Consider the following 12,799-nt stretch of genomic DNA (forward strand, 5'->3'; position numbering starts at 1 on the left):
AGAATACCCTAGTCTGTAAAATTGCTAAAATACCCTTGGTTTGTAAAATTACAGAAATACCCTCAATTTGTAAAATTACCAAAATACCCCTAGTTTGTAAAATTACCAAAATACCACTGGTTTGTGAAATTACCGAAATACCCTCAATTTGTAAAATTACCAAAATACCCCTGATTTACAAAGTTACAGAAATACCCTTGACTTTCTAAAAATTATAGAAATACCATTGGTTTACAAAATTACTGAAATACCCTTGGTTTGTAGATTTACCAAAACACCCTTGTAGGATGAAATGACTAAAATACCCCTATTAGGTAAAAGACCGTAAAGCCCCTGTAGGGTAAAGTGACCATAATACCCCTGTATGGTAAAATGACGAATATGCCCTTATGTTCCGTATGACTGATGTGCTTAGGATTTACATATATTGATATTGGAATAGTTGAGTTTGAGTGACAGGTGGTGGTTATCGTAGGCGATTGATTTTGGAAACGTTTCAACTTCAACCCGTAACAGGTGTGTACTAACCCTCGTAATAGCTTAGATTAATATTTGCTGAAAAGTCGAAAGCTTCATATTTTAGTGATTCGGAAATTAATATTTAAATCTATTTTCTACGCACGTTTAAGTTGGATTCACAACGGATATGGGGTAGGAAGGTATTTGGAACGTTCTTCAACGAGTAGATCTCTTGGTAAGTATTTGAACCTTCTTTCCATTTGTATCTTGTGGTTTAAGAAAAGCTAAAAACCCCTCTGTCGACTAAGGCTAAAAGGGTTTTTGGTGTTATTTGGTTTGTTGGTGCTAGTGAGGATTAAAGGCTACCGATCGAGGAGTGTGTGAAAAGCTTGGATCATCGAAGTGACTAAATCTAGTCATCAACTTCGGCAAAGGTATGAACCCAAGGGCCATTGTGGATGGTGGCCGAATGTGTAAGTGATGATAATAGGTAGTTTTCGATTTGGTTTAATAATAACATGGTATAATCTATAAGTGGTTGATTATAGGAGAAATCGCATAGGAGATCTCGTCAAGGAATATCGCAAATCAGGTGTGTAACGAACCCTTTTTCATAGCTTAAAGTGATAAATGCCGAAAAGTCAAAATGCCGAAATTCTGGCATTTTGAGGACTTGTGAGCAAGCGAACGCTCACTAGTTAGTTAGAATCGATGAGATGATGATCGGGAACAACGGAAACGGTAAGGACGTGTTTTTGGCGTTCACGGTAAGTTGGGCCTCGAGGGGCTGAAATAGGGCCCAATAGGCTTTCGAGCCCATTTGGGTAAAATTGGTAGAAAACAGAAATCTGTTAAATTGCCTATTAAAACTATTAATACTATTATGGATATAGGCTAAATGGGCCTAGATGACAAAATCGGCTAAGTAGGGCCCATTAGGGGTTTTAGGCCCAATAACTCGGTTTCGTTAAAAGTGGGCTAGAAACGCGGTTAAACAAATGAATAGTTAGTAACTGATGATGAACATGGAAAAATCCCTAATTTTCGGTAAAATTACAGAATTACCCTTATAATATGAAAATGACCGTTTTGCCTCTAGGTAAAAATGACCATTATACCCCTAGGGTTTATATATGAACTTAATGTATGGGATTTTGATAAACATGATATGTATGATATGCACATGACATGTATGATATGCACATGATATGTATGATATGCACATGAGATGTTCATAAATGCATTGGGTTAGGTTTTTATATGGATGGAGGAAGTGCAAAAGGGCTTATGCCCTAGTTATTAAAGGGCTTATGCCCCAATTATTAAAGGGCTTATGCCCCAGTTATGATAAAGGGCTTATGTCCCAGTTATGATGAAGGGCTTATGCCCCAGTTATGATAAAGGGCTTATGCCCCAGTTATAAAAAGGGTTTTTGCCCTAGTTACTAAAAGAGGCTAGGCCTCCAGTTATATGATAAAGCAGCTATGCTGCCAGTGGAAAGTTATGGCGGGGTGGGTCGAGTTAATCCCCACATAGTGTGTTGGTTGGTACGGGTGGAGAGTAACGGATGGTGGGTTGAGTAGTCTCCCCAATTGGGCTTGCATTCTTTCATTGACATTATATGTGATATAAAAATGGGCCTTTGGGCCGTACCGTTTACAGTAAAGGCTTCGGCCCAGTAATATGAAATATGAAATATGAAAAAGGCTATGGCCCAGTACATGTTTGAGATTGGATTTGGGCTTAGACCCAATAGGCTGTTATTGTTTTGGGCTCTGAAAGGGGCTTGTTGCACACTGAGTTTCCAAACTCACCCCCTTTCCTTAACCTTGCAGGTGAGCCTTGATGTGGGGACTTGGGCCGGAGGGGATTCAGAGTAGCCACGGTGATTGTCTTTGGACTTTTAAATAAGCGTTGGTTTTCATTAGTTTCCCTTTAATTATTATTTATTTTTGGGTTGTAATAAGGCCACTTTAACTTTCCTTTTATTTCTTTTCGGGATTATTTTAATTTTAATAACTTCAAACCTGGTTGATAATTATTCAAATGGGCTAGACTTAGGACGTGTTTTCAAAACGATACTTGTTTTCAAAAGATTTCAACACCACGATTAATCGATTTATCAAAGTCGTTCACTTAAACAAATTTAAACTCGATATAACAAAGTGTGGCTATGGTTGTGGGCATGTCTAGGATTGGATCCAATCAAAGAACTTGGTACTTAAGCAGCCTTCATGGCTCACCTCCTCTATCTCGGATACCTACCTGGTGCCCAGCTTCTATACACCTTGTTAACTTAACAAAATATATAGTTTTTAAAACACTAAAACGGAACGTGGGTTTTTCACCTCCAATGTGGCACGTCAGATTCGGCCATAACGTCTGGGCTGGGTTTGGGGTGTTACATTATGCCTCGAGACAATTAAAACCGTATGAAAAGAATTATCTGACGCACGATTTGGAATTGGTAGCTATTTTCTTTACGTTGAAGATTTGGCGCCATTATTTGTTCGGTGAAAAATTTCATGTTTATTCTGATCATAAAAGTTTGAAATACTTAATCCCTCAAAAAGATCTGAATTTTCGACAATGAAGATGGTTGGAATTGTTGAAAGATTACGAGCTAGTGATTGACTACCATCCGGGAATGGCTAATGTCGTTGCTGATGCTTTGACCCAAAATCCCTATTTGCTTTACGTGCAATGAATATTCAGTTAGCTCTATCTGATGACGGCTCAATTGTAGCTAAATCAAAAGTGAGACCGTTGTTTTTATAGCAGATTTGTGAAGCTCAAAAAGTTGATAATGAAATGTTAGCAAAACTAGTTCAATATGATTCGGATTTTAATTCAGAATTTCAAGTTGATTCTGAGGATAATTTAAGATTCAGAGGCCGAATATGTGTTCTGAGAAATTTGAAGTTGATTTAGATGATTTTAAATGAAGCACATAGTAGTCGTTTATCTGTTCATCTGGGAAGTACGAAAATGTATAACGATCTAAAACAATTTTACTGGTGGCCTGGTATGAAGCATGATATCTCTGAATTTGTTTCAAAATGTTTAATCTGTTAGAAAATCAAAGCTGAGCATCAGGTACCGTCTGGATTACTGCAGTCGATTATGATTCCCGAGTGGAAATGCGATAGAATCACTATGAATTTTATATCAGGTTTTCCCCTGTCTCCCAGTAAGAAAGATGCTATATGGGTGATTGTTGATAAACTGACTAAATCAGCTTATTTTATTCCTGTATGAATAGATTATTCGCTTGATAAATTAGCTGAGTTGTACATTTTCGAGGTTGTGAGATTACACGGAGTACTATTTCTATTATTTCGGATAGATATCCGAGATTTAGATCACGTTTTTGGAAGAAATTGCAAGATGCACTGGGTACAAAGCTACACTTTAGTACTGCTTTTCATCTGCAAACAGATAGCCAATCTGAGCGAATCATTCAGATGCTCAAGGATATGTTGAGATGTTGCATTCTTGAGTTTGAAGGTACGTGGGAACGATACCTGCCATTGATTGAATTCGTGTATAATAATATTTTTCAATCGAGTATAAAAATGGCACCTTACGAAGCTTTGTACGGTCGCAAATGTCGAACACCTTTGTATTGGACTTAGCTCAAGGAGAATAAGAAATTTTCATTAGTAAAAGTCTTCTGGCATAGATACGGGATTGAAGAAGCTATGTGGGAGCCCGAGGATGCTATGAAAGAACAATACGCTAATAATACGGGATTGAAGAAGCTATGTGGGAGCCCGAGGATGCTATGAAAGAACAATACGCTAACCTTTTCAATGGTAAGATTTTTGGGGACAAAAATCCCTAAGAGGGGAGAGCTGTAACAGCCCGATTTTAGCTAAATCAAAATAGTGATTTTGAAACCACAAATTCAAAGTCGTAGAATTATTTTAATATTATTTTTGATGTTTACAGCATGTTAATTGATATGTGTGAAAATTTCGTAATTTAATTTTACCATTTATATGCTTAATTTGATAAAAATAACTTAATCGCGTATATTGTAAAAGTGGCATACTAATTGTTTAAGTGTTTATTTGCTATGATTAATTAATTGTGAAGCCCTTAAATGGTTATTTGACCCCTAGTTAATTGATTGGAGTATTTTGGGTTTATAATAAATGGTTTTCTTATTAAATTATAAAGGTTAGCTATGTAAATTAGTAATATAAGTTAATATAATAAAACATAAGTAAAATTTTTGCATGTTCATCGTTCTAATTGCCGAAAGTTGTGAAGAAAAGAAAGCTTTGAATGTGGTTTTAGGTTTGGCACTCATTTTGCTCAATTAAGGTATGGATTTTGCTCCCTTTTTTTTATAATTTTTACGTTTTTAAGATCGTTGCTTCTAATACTAGCTAGCCCATACTTGAATTTTTGAATTGGTTGTGGATTTTTTAATTTGCCATTGTTGATGGCTTGAGATTTTTGTGGTTTGATGATGAAAAGTAAATCTTTTTTGATATATTATTATGTTTAATTAAGTGATTTTTGACAAAAATGCTTATGAAGGATTAAATTGTGAAATTAGCAAATTGAGGGTCAAAATGTGAAATAAATGAAATTTATGGGCTGCTAGGGACCTAAGGAATATTCGTCCATGCTTGGGTTTGTTGAAATTATGAGTGTTCTGTGTTGTTTTGAAACAGGGACTAATTGTAAAAATATGAAATTTTAGGGGCTAAAGTGAAAAATACCCATTTATGTGTTTTTGGATGAAATTGAATGAATATGTTATTAAACAATAAAAATTTTTATTAATTTAGATCAAGAAAGAAATAAATCATATTTGGATCGGGGGAAATCGAAAGTTGTCGAATAGTTGATCAAAGAAATAAATCATATTTGGATCGGGGGAAATCGAAAGTTGTCGAATAGTTGATCCGATACGTCAACCCCTAATACGAGGTAAGTTTATATGCAAATACATGCTTTTAAATTGAATTAGATATGTATTATTTGTCATTGAATTGCAATGAGTATGAACGGGAAATTACAAGCAAGAAATGACAGAGTTACAACGTCCGGAAGTCCCGTACGAACCTTAGGAATGCTTAGAATGCAAATGTCATGACATTAGGTTTATCAAGATGAGATTACATGTAAGACCATGTCTGGGCCATTGGCATTGTATTGTGTTTACATGTAAGAACATGTCAGGGACATTGGCATCGTTATATGATTTTGTGTAAGACCACGTCTAGGACGTTGGCATCGATATATGATAACATGTAAAGACCATATCTGGGATATGGCATTGTATGAGCTCTACTAGATATCTGAGTATCCTTAGTGATTCCGAAGGGTTCAATAGGAAAAGTTAAGTCAAGATTGGATATGAGATTGAGTAAGTGATTCAAGTACGTACGAGACTCATACGAGAATTGGAAAAGAGTAAGTATTTGATGAATTTACATGTGAATTGGAATGGATGTACTTTGAAAAAAGTTTGTGTATTTAAATGTGTTTAGTTATAATTTGCTTAGTTGATAAGAATGATGTCAATTATGGTATAGATTTATTTTCATATGGCTTACTAAGCTTTTAAAGCTTACTTTGTGTGTTCATTCTCTGTTTTATAGATTATCAAAGCTAGCTCAGACTCGGGGATCATCAGGAAGCATCATCACACTATCTATCAACTAGTTGGTACTTTTGAAGCTTTGTAAATATGGTATATGGCATGTATAAGCTAGTGAGATAATGATAAGTTTTGAACCATGACTTTAGTCATGAGATTTGGTTTGCAAATGATGTACATGTTTGTGTGTGTTTGTTAAGTGTTATATGCGTATGTATATAATGCTTTAATTGTTGGCTTATTTGGTGTGATTATGTGTTGGTATTTTGATTAGTTGATAATTGATGTACAAATGCTTGGAAGCTATCATATTGTGGCTTGATTTGAGATGATGATATTGTATATTAAGTGACTTGAAATAAAGGATAAGTTGATGAGTTAATACGTTTGGAATTAGATAAATTGTGATAGTTTGGCTTAATGATTTGGTATGTTTTGAATATGGAATTGAATGGTTGAAATGGTAGTGAATAGATGGCATGATATTAGTATGAATTAGTATGTTTTTGGTTGCTTAATGATGTATTGAAATGGTGATATTTTGGTTACTATGTGTGCTTATGGAAAGGGTGGCAAATTGGCTTTTCAAATGGCCTATTTTTGTCCACACGGGCAGAAACACGGGCGTGTGTCTCAGCCGTGTGCGACACACATCATGTTACATGGTCATGTGTCCCCTAGAGTACCCTACGAATTAAGTCAATATACCGTACAGGTTTCACACATCCTAGACATACAGGCATGTCTACTGGCCGTGTATGTCACACGAACTCATACACAGGCGTGTGACTGACCGTGTAACATAAGTCAGTATACCCTCCAGATTTCCTATGGCCATGGCACACGGGCTTGTCTCCGACCATGTGGTGCAAGTCAGCATGTATGCCCTGTTTTCACACGGTCTATGGCACGAGCGTGTCTGGTAGCCAAGTGAGGCACACGGCCTATTCACACGGGCGTGTGACCCTTAAATGTTTGAAATTTTTGTATGATTCCTTAAGTTTCCAAATGTTATCGTGTAGTCCCAAGCCTTTTTTGGGCATGTTGTAAGGCATCGTAAAGCCTTATAAGGGATATTTGTGAAAGTATTGGAATGGTTTTGATTATGTGTTCCTAAATGTTTGTGAATGATGTTTATTTATCGGTAATGCCTCATAACCCTAATTCAGCAACGGATATGATCAAAGAAAGCAAAAAGAAAACGGATCCCTTAGTGTGTTAGGTTTACCAAGAAAACAAAAAGAAAAGGTCTAACAGCCGTTTTTGAAAATTCTCTCTGAAAAGTTTAACAGAAATTTGATGTTTGTTTTTTGACTGGGTAGATTACGTAGAGGCCGAGACGTTATTGTTGCAGCTTGGAATCGACATCTCCAAAAGGGATCCTATCAACAACGTCATTCATCATTTTTTAGTTTTGAAAGGTATTATTTCGACCCTTGTTTCAACCCAATTCATTCCTCGTACATGGATCCTTGGTTGACGATCACCAAAATAATTTTTTCGCTAAGCCACAGGGCGTATTGGCGGTCTCAAAATCTAAGTCACAAAAACACCAAAATAATTATTTATAACTAACTAATATAAAATCAAAGAAAAATAGAGAAAAATGCTAATGTATGAAAAAGTTATTCTATATATACAACTAAAGCTAAAACATGGTATTTCGCTTAAAGATTGATAAAAAGTAAAGCAATAAGACCCTAAAATGCATGAATACAAGCACTTATCACACCCCTACACTTAAACTTTTACTTGTCTTTAAGGAAAACAAACAAGTACGCACATGCAATCCTTAAAAAATGCTAAACTTGAATAAATAGTCGACCAAGTCATTACACACCAATGAGACAAGTAACATGTTTCATGAATACAACCAAAATTTCATATGCTAATCAAATATAGTAGAAACAACAATTCATACAACTAAAAAACATTAGAGACAATGATCCTCGTATGTGTATGCAATCGCCTTTTCAACCAATATACAAAGTATAAGAAGTACAAGAACAATTTATAGAACATAATCAAGTTTTAGCATGCTATATAGGGTTACTTAGGACTTTAATGGTTAAGGTCTCGCATAATTGAAAAATTTTGGTTACACTTTAAGTACCTAGTTACCATCATTCAATCGAGAGAAAAGTATCAAATTCTTTTTTCTTTTTTCTCTTTTTCATACCCTTAATTAAGCATGAGATAGAAGTGAAGTTCAAAACATTTAACAATACAAAATTAGCATTTATTTAGTTTTCTCCTTCTTTTTTTTTCTTTTTCAGTACATAATGCTTACTCACTTCTTTGAATTTAGGACAATTACCTTTTAACACAACTGTAGATGACAACCCAAGTACCTACCCCGAATTATTCTGTTAATTACACCTAAACAACCTTCGACTTTACTCATAGCAGCATCAACTATATGCACTAGGAAACACCAAACCTTTTGACATGAATATATATGCAACCCAAGCACCTGCCTCTGGTTACTTGGTCGAGCCACTAGTTCTTTCCAAGCTTATGATGTAGTTGGCAAAGTAATCATACACTCTCATGCTTTGTTACCAAAAATATTCAAAAGCACAATTATTGAATCCATAATTTAATACTTTAAGCTCGAAAAATAATTCATAAGTACCTTAACTATTTGTAAATTTGCCCAATATAGTCTCTATACTTTTATTTTGAGAAATTCAATCCCTCTACTTTTCTAATTTCAAAAATCATGGCCAAATTGTTAACACTAGTAAAATTATTTAGTTGAATTTAGGTCCATTACAATGTTATATCTTTAGTCCCTTATGTACCAATTAAGAATTTTGACAATTGCAAAATGTCATACTAACAAATTGATCTAAAAAAATAACACTATTAACAATCGAAACTCAATTTTCCATTTATTAAGAGTAGAGGGATTACATTCTGAAAAAACCTATAAGGTCACCTCCCCAAATTAATAATGAGTATAGGGGTTAATGATGTATTTTAACTTTGCATGTTATAAGTTTGTACTGTTTCTTGTATATAACATGCCTTGAATGTAACCCGCCTAGGGAATATAAAAGAACTTATTGATTCTCGAGTTAAGGCCTCATTTAATGGAATTTTATTTTCTTTAAAATATGGTATAAATCCCTGTACTCTTATAAAATTTAAAATTTTAGTCATATACTATTCTTTTAGAAGATTAGTTCCTACAATTTACCTTTTAAATTTTAAAAAAAGCCTATAGACTAAATTCCAATTTTTAGAACAGTACATGTACGTATTCCATATTTTAAGCTTTTTCTTTTCATATAACTTATGCATTCATCCAATCAATTAATTTCTTCCAATGGAATAAAACACTTACAACTTCCCTATTTAAGGCAATATTTGCCTTTTCATATCACTTTCGACTAATATTGCATCTATAAATTCAGAAAAATGAGTAATAAGTCTCAATTAATATTTTCCCTCAAATAACCTAAAACAACATGGATAGAACACTCGATATAAAAACTAGTCATCCATTCCAATCAAGCCATCTAGTTTTTCCTGCCACCATTGAGATGTAATCGTGGCCCGGCATTCATGCACCAGAGCTATGAATCAACACAATTAACTCTAAATAACTAGCGATATGCTACAAATGTGACAAGTTAAGTTGTAATATTTGTAGTCTTACAATGGAACACTTGAGTATTCCAAGGATTGAACTAAGAGAGTTCGGGGACAAAGTGATCCCTAAGCAATAAGCATGTAAATAGGAAGTCTAGTAAACTACTCGCTAAATACTATATTGCATCAATTTATAATCACGGGTAATAACACTAAATTAACTAACTAGCACTAAGAAGGACCAAATTGCAAAGCATACAAAATAACGCAATTAACAATTCAAGGCATACTAGCAGTTGGTTGACTTCCATGTTGTTGATTAGTCTTTGGATTAGGAATCAAAAAGCCTTAAACTACTAATTGGTTCAATTTTACCTATCGGTTGCCATTTTACCAATTAGACGATTTAGTTTGATTTATCTCTCAACCTCACCAAACTAAATTGGTGCTCAATAGGATCTCTTATCGGTCTCACCTATCTAAATATTCACCTAAAGGCATCAATTCTAAGTTTTGAAGTCTATTCAATTTAGTTCAATTTTTACATTTTAGTCTCTGTAAAAAAACTAACCAAACAACATTCCCATCAACCAACCACCATAGATTTAGTTGCCAAACCTCATTTTCATACAAACAACAACCCAATGCATATTAAAATCATTCATTAAAATAAACACAAGAATGAGGATAAGAGAAAGCTTATTGATTTCTTTGATGGTTGCTTAGGGAATATGATAACAACAATAGAGGTGAAAATACCAATAAAGTTCATATTTTTATGCTTTGTAGAGTAAATAAAACTGAGATGTATTGAAGGCTTTCAAATAAAATCAAATGCAAAATGAGTTTGAAGACTAGATTGCTAAGAAAATAAAAAAAAAGCTATAGTAAAAACTAGTTAAGCTAACAACCTAACTAACTTAAGTTCAAAAAAGTAAATACCTTAAACCTAAAAATGGAGAAGAAGATAATTACTTAACTAAAAAGATGATAGAAAGTAAAATAAAGTTGGCTCTTTTAAGTGTTCAGCCAAAAGGAGTTTTTAATAGTTGAATATAATCCCAAAATTTGGACAAAAGTGCCCATAGAAGCTGTGTTTTGATTGGAGGTGGTGTTGGATAAAAGACAACCCTGAAGCAATTGTACCCTCATTAGACAATAGTGTTGCGACACCCTAAACAGTGGTGCACTCGTGGTTGTGGGGGGTCTAGATGTCGTGACATCCTAATTTGGGTCTCAACATCGGCAAAACTACTAAAAAAATGTTTATTCATGGCAAAATCTAAAATTCAACCAACGCATAGAAAAGACACTTAATTTACTTGAGAATAAACTCCTCGACTGTATTGGATAGCCTAATTTGACTTATCAAATTACAGCAGATTAAGACACTATACAATAACACTAGGCAGAACTATCTTACTTTCAAGTGTGAAACTAGGAAGTTAGTGAAAATGATCTTAGTGAAAATGATCAGTTCAGATATGAGAGAAGATTATGTTAGGACCATTATCCTTCAGGAACACCCTCATACAAAGATATATGATATGTTCCTCAAACTGAATGTGCCAATAGAAGGACCCAATGTTGCAATTGGGGATAAGCTGAGAGTAACTGTTGTGGGAGGAAATGACGTGTCTAGTAGGATATCTTGACGTGCTGCACCGAGAAAACTTATTGTCACTACAGGAAAATAGAGCTTTAGCGACGTTTTATCAAAAAACGCCGCAAAAATTGTAAAACTCATAGCAATAGCGGCGTTTTAGTAAAAAGCGCCGCGAAAAATAGAGCATTAGCGGCGCTTTTGGCAAAACGCCGCTAAAAAACAGAGCATTAGCGGCGCTTTTGGCAAAACGCCGCTAAAATCTAGAGAATTAGCGGCGCTTTTGGCAAAACGCCGCTAAAACCAGAGAATTAGCGGCGCTTTTAGCAAAACGCTGCTAAAAACCGGAGCATTAGCGGCGCTTTTGACAAAACGCCGCTAAAAGTCATATAACCCCTAAACCCCAAAAAAATCATAAACACTAATCTATAACCCTTAAAACAATAATTATTAAAATTTATGGTTATACAATATATTAAATATTTTCTTATATAATCATAAAAGAGATAGTATTGAATTTAAAATATCGAATTAATTATCATTATGGTTTATGGTTTAAGATATATGGTTTAGGGTTTAAGGTTTATGAGTTAACTATGGTTTAAGATATATGGTTTAGGGTTTAAGGTTTAGGAGTTAACTAGTGTTTGAAGGTTTATGATGAATTATGAGTTTAAGGATTATGATTTAGGGTTTAGGGGTTAGGGTTAGAGTTTAAGGTGTAAGGGTTTGGGGTTAAGGGTTAATGGTTTAAAGTTTAGTGTTTATGGGATAGGGGTTAAAAGGTTTAGGGTTTAGATTGATTAGTATTTTTAATTTATATATTAAATGATTTCTTATGTAATTGTAAAAGAGATAATCTTAATTTGAATATATTAAACTTATGATTATAGTTTAAATTATTTAAGAGATAATAGATATACTTTATATATATATTAAATGGTTTAAGATTTAATCTAAAAATATTTTGATATATTAAAAATAATTCAATTCCAATTAATTCATCTACACTTAATTCGATTCCAATTAGATCATTCTTGGTCCCTATACTTTTCGACTTTTGAAATTTTAATTTTGACACAAATGACAACCATTAAATCTGTAACTGGCTTTTTGTGAATAATATGTTTGTTACATTAGATTTTAGAAATAGCAAAACTTAATGAGTTTAATAGCTACCATTTAATTAATACTACAATTTCAAAATTTCAAAATTACAATGACTAAAAATAACAAAATTAAAGTAAAATGACTAAATCCACAATTTACATATAATTCAATGACTAATAGAAAAATAATAATAACTAAAAATATTTAACTTGTTGATATTTAAAAAATTAATAAATATCAAATGAAAATAACATGTATATATTTATAAAAAAATTAAAATAATATCATTAGGTTTAAGTAAATTTACGTTAAGTATTTATAAATTTAATTGAAAATTTAACTTTTAAACGGGGTCGTTTTCCATTTACATTTTTCGCCAAAATCCTAGCATTTGCCTCAACACATTTTTATCG

The 12,799-nt window shown here is 33.6% G+C and overlaps 1 long non-coding RNA gene across 1 annotated transcript; it reads left to right on the forward strand.

Moving 5' to 3' along the window:
- The first annotated feature begins 474 nt into the window (after positions 1–474).
- Positions 475–841, forward strand: LOC121208429 (uncharacterized). The gene is made up of 3 exons (XR_005903457.1): positions 475–516; positions 630–694; positions 809–841. It is a non-coding gene; the product is annotated as an uncharacterized lncRNA (long non-coding RNA).
- Positions 842–12,799: the final 11,958 nt, after the last annotated feature.

The sequence above is a fragment of the Gossypium hirsutum genome, chromosome A10 (genome assembly GCF_007990345.1).
Source record: "Gossypium hirsutum isolate 1008001.06 chromosome A10, Gossypium_hirsutum_v2.1, whole genome shotgun sequence".
Taxonomy (NCBI): Eukaryota; Viridiplantae; Streptophyta; class Magnoliopsida; order Malvales; family Malvaceae; genus Gossypium; species Gossypium hirsutum.